Source organism: Oncorhynchus masou, unplaced genomic scaffold (assembly GCF_036934945.1).
Source record: "Oncorhynchus masou masou isolate Uvic2021 unplaced genomic scaffold, UVic_Omas_1.1 unplaced_scaffold_496, whole genome shotgun sequence".
Classification (NCBI taxonomy): domain Eukaryota; kingdom Metazoa; phylum Chordata; class Actinopteri; order Salmoniformes; family Salmonidae; genus Oncorhynchus; species Oncorhynchus masou.
The window spans coordinates 118,449-126,987 of NW_027011357.1; positions in this window are offsets into that span (position 1 = coordinate 118,449).

An 8,539-nucleotide genomic window follows, 5' to 3' on the forward strand; every position below is an offset into this window, starting at 1 on the left:
TCATCTCCCTCCATCTCCAGTCAGTTCCCTCATCTCCAGTCAGTTCCCCTCATCTCCAGTCAGTTCCCTCATCTCCAGTCAGCTCCCCTCATCTCCCCTCATCTCCAGTCAGTTCCCCTCATCTCCAGTCAGTTCCCCTCATCTCCAGTCATCTCCCCTCATCTACAGTCAGTTCCCCTCATCTCCAGTCATCTCCCCTCATCTCCAGTCATCTCCCCTCATCTCCAGTCAGTTCCCCTCATCTCCAGTCATCTCCAGTCATCTCCCCTCATCTCCAGTCATCTCCCCTCATCTCCAGTCAGTTCCCCTCATCTCCAGTCAGTTCCCCTCATCTCCAGTCATCTCCAGTCATCTCCCCTCATCTCCAGTCATCTTCCCTCATCTCCAGTCAGTTCCCCTCATCTCCAGTCAGTTCCCCTCATCTCCCTCATCTCCCCTCATCTCCAGTCAGTTCGCCTCATCTCCAGTCAGTTCCCACATCTCCAGTCATTTCCCTCATCTCCAGTCAGTTCCCCTCATCTCCAGTCAGTTCCCCTCATCTCCAGTCAGTTCCCTCATCTCCAGTCAGTTCCCCTCATCTCCAGTCAGTTCCCCTCATCTCCAGTCAGTTCCCCTCATCTCCAGTCAGTTCTCCTCATCTCCTCATCTCCAGTCAGTTCCCCTCATCTCCAGTCAGTTCCCTCATCTCCAGTCAGTTCCCCTCATCTCCAGTCAGTTCCCCTCATCTCCCCTCATCTCCAGTCAGTTCCCTCATCTCCAGTCAGTTCCCTCATCTCCAGTCATCTCCCTCATCTACAGTCAGTTCCCCTCATCTCCAGTCATCTCCCCTCATCTCCAGTCATCTCCCTCATCTCCAGTCAGTTCCCCTCATCTCCAGTCATCTCCAGTCATCTCCCCTCATCTCCAGTCATCTCCCTCATCTCCAGTCAGTTCCCCTCATCTCCAGTCAGTTCCCTCATCTCCAGTCAGTTCCCTCATCTCCAGTCATCTCCAGTCATCTCCCCTCATCTCCAGTCATCTCCCCTCATCTCCAGTCAGTTCCCCTCATCTCCAGTCATCTCCCCTCATCTACAGTCAGTTCCCCTCATCTCCAGTCAGTTCCCCTCATCTCCAGTCATCTCCCCTCATCTCCAGTCATCTCCCCTCATCTCCAGTCATCTCCAGTCATCTCCCCTCATCTCCAGTCAGTTCCCCTCATCTCCAGTCAGTTCCCCTCATCTCCAGTCAGTTCCCCTCATCTCCAGTCATCTCCAGTCATCTCCCCTCATCTCCAGTCATCTCCCCTCATCTCCAGTCAGTTCCCCTCATCTCCAGTCAGTTCCCCTCATCTCCCCTCATCTCCAGTCAGTTCCCCTCATCTCCCCTCATCTCCCCTCATCTCCAGTCAGTTCGCCTCATCTCCAGTCAGTTCCCCTCATCTCCAGTCAGTTCCCCTCATCTCCAGTCAGTTCCCCTCATCTCCAGTCAGTTCCCTTCATCTCCAGTCAGTTCCCCTCATCTCCAGTCAGTTCCCCTCATCTCCAGTCAGTTCCCTCATCTCCAGTCAGTTCCCTTCATCTCCAGTCAGTTCCCTCATCTCCAGTCAGTTCCCTCATCTCAGTTCCCCTCATCTCCAGTCAGTTCCCTCTCCATCTCCCCTCATCTCCAGTCAGTTCCCTCATCTCATCAGTCAGTTCCCTCATCTCCAGTCAGTTCCCTCATCTCCCCTCATCTCCAGTCAGTTCCCTCATCTCCAGTCAGTTCCCCTCATCTCCAGTCAGTTCCCCTCATCTCCAGTCAGTTCCCCTCATCTCCAGTTCTCCTCATCTCCCCTCATCTCCAGTTCCCATCTCCCCTCATCTCCAGTCAGTTCCCCTCATCTCCAGTTCCCCTCATCTCCAGTCAGTTCCCCTCATCTCCAGTCAGTTCCCTCATCTCCAGTCAGTTCCCTCATCTCCAGTCAGTTCCCTCATCTCCAGTCTCCCCTCATCTCCAGTCAGTTCAGTCCCTCATCTCCAGTCAGTTCTCCCCTCATCTCCAGTCAGTTCCCCTCATCTCCAGTCAGTTCCCATCTCCAGTCTCCCCTCATCTCCAGTCAGTTCCCCTCATCTCCAGTCAGTTCCCCTCATCTCCAGTCAGTTCTTCCCTCATCTCCAGTCAGTTCCCCTCATCTCCAGTCAGTTCCCATCTCAGTCAGTTCCAGTCAGTTCCCCTCATCTCCAGTCAGTTCCCCTCATCATCCAGTCAGTTCCCCTCATCTCCAGTCAGTTCATCTCCTCATCTCCCCTCATCTCCAGTCAGTTCCCCTCATCTCCAGTCAGTTCCCCTCATCTCCAGTCAGTTCCCCTCATCTCCAGTCAGTTCCCCTCATCTCCAGTCAGTTCCCCTCATCTCCCCTCATCTCCAGTCAGTTCCCTCATCTCCAGTCAGTTCCCTCATCTCCAGTCAGTTCCCCTCTCCATCTCCCCTCATCTCCAGTCAGTTCCCCTCATCTCCAGTCAGTTCCCTCATCTCCAGTCATCTCCCATCATCTCCAGTCAGTTCCCCTCATCTCCAGTCAGTTCCCCTCATCTCCAGTCAGTTCCCCTCATCTCCAGTCAGTTCCCCTCATCTCCAGTCAGTTCCCCTCATCTCCAGTCAGTTCCCCTCATCTCCAGTCAGTTCCCCTCATCTCCAGTCAGTTCCCCTCATCTCCAGTCAGTTCCCCTCATCTCCAGTCAGTTCCCCTCATCTCCAGTCAGTTCCCCTCATCTCCAGTCAGTTCCCCTCATCTCCAGTCAGTTCCCCTCATCTCCAGTCAGTTCCCCTCATCTCCAGTCAGTTCCCCTCATCTCCAGTCAGTTCCCCTCATCTCCAGTCAGTTCCCTCATCTCCAGTCAGTTCCCTCATCTCCAGTCAGTTCCCCTCATCTCCAGTCATCCCCTCATCTCCAGTCAGTTCCCCTCATCTCCAGTCAGTCATCCCTCATCTCCAGTCAGTTCCCCTCATCTCCAGTCAGTTCCCCTCATCTCCAGTCAGTTCCCCTCATCTCCAGTCAGTTCCCCTCATCTTCAGTCATTCCCTCATCTCCAGTCAGTTCCCCTCATCTCCAGTCAGTTCATCTCCAGTCAGTTCCCTCATCTCCTCATCTCCCCTCATCTCCAGTCAGTTCCCTCATCTCCAGTCAGTTCCCCTCATCTCCAGTCAGTTCCCCTCATCTCCAGTCAGTTCCCCTCATCTCCAGTCAGTTCCCCTCCAGTCATCTCCCTCATCTCCAGTCAGTTCCCCAGTCATCTCCAGTCAGTTCCCCTCATCTCAGTCCCTCATCTCCAGTCTTCAGTCAGTTCCCTCATCTCCAGTCAGTTCCCCTCATCTCCAGTTCCCTCATCTCCAGTCAGTTCCCTCATCTCCAGTCATCCCTCATCTCCAGTCAGTTCCCCTCATCTCCAGTCATCTCAGTCATCTCCCTCATCTACAGTCAGTTCCCTCATCTCCCCCTCATCTCCAGTCAGTTCCCCTCATCTCCAGTCAGTTCATCTCCTCATCTCCAGTCATCTCCCCTCATCTCCAGTCATCTCCCCTCATCTCCAGTCAGTTCCCTCATCTCATCTCCCCCATCTCCAGTCAGTTCCCCTCATCTCAGTCAGTTCCCTCATCCCTCATCTCCCCATCTCCAGTTCCCCTCATCTCCAGTCAGTTCCCCTCATCTCCAGTCAGTTCCCCTCATCTCCAGTCAGTTCCCCTCATCTCCAGTCAGTTCCCCTCATCTCCAGTCAGTTCCATCTCCAGTCATCTCCAGTCAGTTCCCCTCATCTCCAGTCAGTTCCCCTCATCTCCAGTCAGTTCTCCTCATCTCATCTCCAGTCAGTTCCCCTCATCTCCAGTCAGTTCCCCTCATCTCCAGTCAGTTCCACTCATCTCCAGTCAGTTCCCCTCATCTCCCCTCATCTCCAGTCAGTTCCCCTCATCTCCAGTCAGTTTCATCTCCAGTCATCTCCCCTCATCCAGTCAGTTCCCCTCATCTCCAGTCATCTCCCCTCATCTCCAGTCATCTCCCCTCATCTCCAGTCAGTTCCCCTCATCTCCAGTCATCTCCAGTCAGGTCCCCTCATCTCCCCTCATCTCCAGTCAGTTCCCCTCATCTCCAGTTAGTTCCCCTCATCTCCAGTCATCTCCCCTCATCTACAGTCAGTTCCCCTCATCTCCAGTCATCTCCCCTCATCTCCAGGCAGTTCCCCTCATCTCCAGTCAGTTCCCCTCATCTCCAGTCAGTTCCCCTCATCTCCAGTCAGTTCCCCTCATCTCCAGTCAGTTCCCCTCATCTCCACTCATCTCCAGTCAGTTCGCCTCATCTCCAGTCAGTTCCCCTCATCTCCAGTCAGATCCCCTCATCTCCAGTCAGTTCCCCTCATCTCCAGTCATCTCCCCTCATCTCCAGTCATCTCCCCTCATCTCCAGTCAGTTCCCCTCATCTCCAGTCATCTCCAGTCATCTCCCCTCATCTCTAGTCAGTTCCCCTCATCTCCAGTCAGTTCCCCTCATCTCCCCTCATCTCCCCTCATCTCCAGTCAGTTCGCCTCATCTCCAGTCAGTTCCCCTCATCTCCAGTCAGTTCCCCTCATCTCCAGTCAGTTCCCCTCATCTCCAGTCAGTTCCCCTCATCTCCAGTCAGTTCCCCTCATCTCCAGTCAGTTCCCTCATCTCCAGTCAGTTCCCCTCATCTCCAGTCAGTTCCCCTCATCTCCAGTCAGTTCTCCTCATCTCCCCTCATCTCCAGTCAGTTCCCCTCATCTCCAGTCAGTTCCCCTCATCTCCAGTCAGTTCACCTCATCTCCAGTCAGTTCCCCTCATCTCCAGTCAGTTCCCCTCATCTCCCCTCATCTCCAGTCAGTTCCCCTCATCTCCAGTCAGTTCCCCTCATCTCCAGTCATCTCCCCTCATCTACAGTCAGTTCCCCTCATCTCCAGTCATCTCCCCTCATCTCCAGTCATCTCCCCTCATCTCCAGTCAGTTCCCCTCATCTCCAGTCATCTCCAGTCAGTTCCCCTCATCTCCCCTCATCTCCAGTCAGTTCCCCTCATCTCCAGTCAGTTCCCCTCATCTCCAGTCATCTCCCCTCATCTACAGTCAGTTCCCCTCATCTCCAGTCATCTCCCCTCATCTCCAGGCAGTTCCCCTCATCTCCAGTCAGTTCCCCTCATCTCCAGTCAGTTCCCCTCATCTCCAGTCAGTTCTCCTCATCTCCCCTCATCTCCAGTCAGTTCCCCTCATCTCCACTCATCTCCAGTCAGTTCGCCTCATCTCCAGTCAGTTCCCCTCATCTCCAGTCAGATCCCCTCATCTCCAGTCAGTTCCCCTCATCTCCAGTCATCTCCCTCATCTCCAGTCATCTCCCCTCATCTCCAGTCAGTTCCCCTCATCTCCAGTCATCTCCAGTCATCTCCCCTCATCTCTAGTCAGTTCCCCTCATCTCCAGTCAGTTCCCTCATCTCCCTCATCTCCCCTCATCTCCAGTCAGTTCGCCTCATCTCCAGTCAGTTCCCCTCATCTCCAGTCAGTTCCCCTCATCTCCAGTAAGTTCCCCTCATCTCCAGTCAGTTCCCCTCATCTCCAGTCAGTTCCCCTCATCTCCAGTCAGTTCCCCTCATCTCCAGTCAGTTCTCCTCATCTCCCCTCATCTCCAGTCAGTTCCCTCATCTCCAGTCAGTTCCCCTCATCTCCAGTCAGTTCCCCTCATCTCCAGTCAGTTCCCCTCATCTCCAGTCATCTCCCTCATCTCCAGTCAGTTCCCCTCATCTCCAGTCAGTTCCCCTCATCTCCAGTCAGTTCCCTCATCTCCCCTCATCTCCAGTCAGTTCCCTCATCTCCAGTCAGTTCCCCTCATCTCCAGTCATCTCCCCTCATCTACAGTCAGTTCCCTCATCTCCAGTCATCTCCCTCATCTCCAGTCATCTCCCCTCATCTCCAGTCAGTTCCCCTCATCTCCAGTCATCTCCAGTCATCTCCCCTCATCTCCAGTCATCTCCCCTCATCTCCAGTCAGTTCCCCTCATCTCCAGTCAGTTCCCCTCATCTCCAGTCAGTTCCCCTCATCTCCAGTCATCTCCAGTCATCTCCCTCATCTCCAGTCATCTCCCCTCATCTCCAGTCAGTTCCCTCATCTCCAGTCAGTTCCCTCATCTCCAGTCAGTTCCCCTCATCTCCAGTCAGTTCCCCTCATCTCCAGTCAGTTCCCTCATCTCCAGTCAGTTCCCCTCATCTCCAGTCAGTTCTCCTCATCTCCCCTCATCTCCAGTCAGTTCCCATCATCTCCAGTCAGTTCCCTCATCTCCAGTCAGTTCCCCTCATCTCCAGTCAGTTCCCCTCATCTCCCCTCATCTCCAGTCAGTTCCCCTCATCTCCAGTCAGTTCCCCTCATCTCCAGTCATCTCCCCTCATCTACAGTCAGTTCCCCTCATCTCCAGTCAGTTCCCCTCATCTCCAGTCATCTCCCCTCATCTCCAGTCATCTCCCCTCATCTCCATTCAGTTCCCCTCATCTCCAGTCATCTCCAGTCATCTCCCCTCATCTCCAGTCATCTCCCCTCATCTCCAGTCAGTTCCCCTCATCTCCAGTCAGTTCCCCTCATCTCCAGTCAGTTCCCCTCATCTCCAGTCATCTCCAGTCATCTCCCCTCATCTCCAGTCATCTCCCCTCATCTCCAGTCAGTTCCCCTCATCTCCAGTCAGTTCCCCTCATCTCCCCTCATCTCCCCTCATCTCCAGTCAGTTCGCCTCATCTCCAGTCAGTTCCCCTCATCTCCAGTCAGTTCCCCTCATCTCCAGTCAGTTCCCCTCATCTCCAGTCAGTTCCCCTCATCTCCAGTCAGTTCCCCTCATCTCCAGTCAGTTCTCCTCATCTCCCTCATCTCCAGTCAGTTCCCTCATCTCCAGTCAGTTCCCCTACTCCAGTCAGTTCCCCTCATCTCCAGTCAGTTCCCTCATCTCCAGTCAGTTCCCCTCATCTCCCCTCATCTCCAGTCAGTTCCCCTCATCTCCAGTCAGTTCCCCTCATCTCCAGTCATCTCCCCTCATCTACAGTCAGTTCCCCTCATCTCCAGTCATCTCCCCTCATCTCCAGTCATCTCCCCTCATCTCCAGTCAGTTCCCTCATCTCCAGTCATCTCCAGTCAGTTCCCTCATCTCCCCTCATCTCCAGTCAGTTCCCCTCATCTCCAGTCAGTTCCCCTCATCTCCAGTCATCTCCCCTCATTTACAGTCAGTTTCCCTCATCTCCAGTCATCTCCCCTCATCTCCAGGCAGTTCCCCTCATCTCCAGTCAGTTCCCCTCATCTCCAGTCAGTTCCCCTCATCTCCAGTCAGTTCTCCTCATCTCCCCTCATCTCCAGTCAGTTCCCCTCATCTCCCCTCATCTCCAGTCATCTCCAGTCAGTTCCCCTCATCTCCAGTCAGTTCCCCTCATCTCCAGTCAGATCCCCTCATCTCCAGTCAGTTCCCCTCATCTCCAGTCATCTCCCCTCATCTCCAGTCATCTCCCCTCATCTCCAGTCAGTTCCCCTCATCTCCAGTCATCTCCAGTCATCTCCCCTCATCTCTAGTCAGTTCCCCTCATCTCCAGTCAGTTCCCCTCATCTCCCCTCATCTCCCCTCATCTCCCCTCATCTCCAGTCAGTTCGCCTCATCTCCAGTCAGTTCCCCTCATCTCCAGTCAGTTCCCCTCATCTCCAGTAAGTTCCCCTCATCTCCAGTCAGTTCCCCTCATCTCCAGTCAGTTCCCCTCATCTCCAGTCAGTTCCCCTCATCTCCAGTCAGTTCTCCTCATCTCCCCTCTTCTCCAGTCAGTTCCCCTCATCTCCAGTCAGTTCCCCTCATCTCCAGTCAGATCCCCTCATCTCCAGTCAGTTCCCCTCATCTCCAGTCAGTTCCCCTCATCTCCAGTCAGTTCCCCTCATCTCCAGTCAGTTCCCCTCATCTCCAGTCATCTCCCCTCATCTCCAGTCAGTTCCCCTCATCTCCCCTCATCTCCAGTCAGTTCCCCTCATCTCCAGTCAGTTCCCCTCATCTCCAGTCAGTTCCCCTCATCTCCAGTCAGTTCCCCTCATCTCCAGTCAGTTCCCCTCATCTCCCCTCATCTCCAGTCAGTTCCCCTCATCTACAGTCAGTTCCCCTCATCTCCAGTCATCTCCCCTCATCTACAGTCAGTTCCCCTCATCTCCAGTCATCTCCCTCATCTCCAGTCATCTCCCTCATCTCCAGTCAGTTCCCCTCATCTCCAGTCATCTCCAGTCAGTTCCCCTCATCTCCCCTCATCTCCAGTCAGTTCCCCTCATCTCCAGTCAGTTCCCCTCATCTCCAGTCATCTCCCCTCATCTACAGTCAGTTCCCTCATCTCCAGTCATCTCCCCTCATCTCCAGGCAGTTCCCTCATCTCCAGTCAGTTCCCCTCATCTCCAGTCAGTTCCCCTCATCTCCAGTCAGTTCTCCTCATCTCCCCTCATCTCCAGTCAGTTCCCCTCATCTCCACTCATCTCCAGTCAGTTCGCCTCATCTCCAGTCAGTTCCCCTCATCTCCAGTCAGATCCC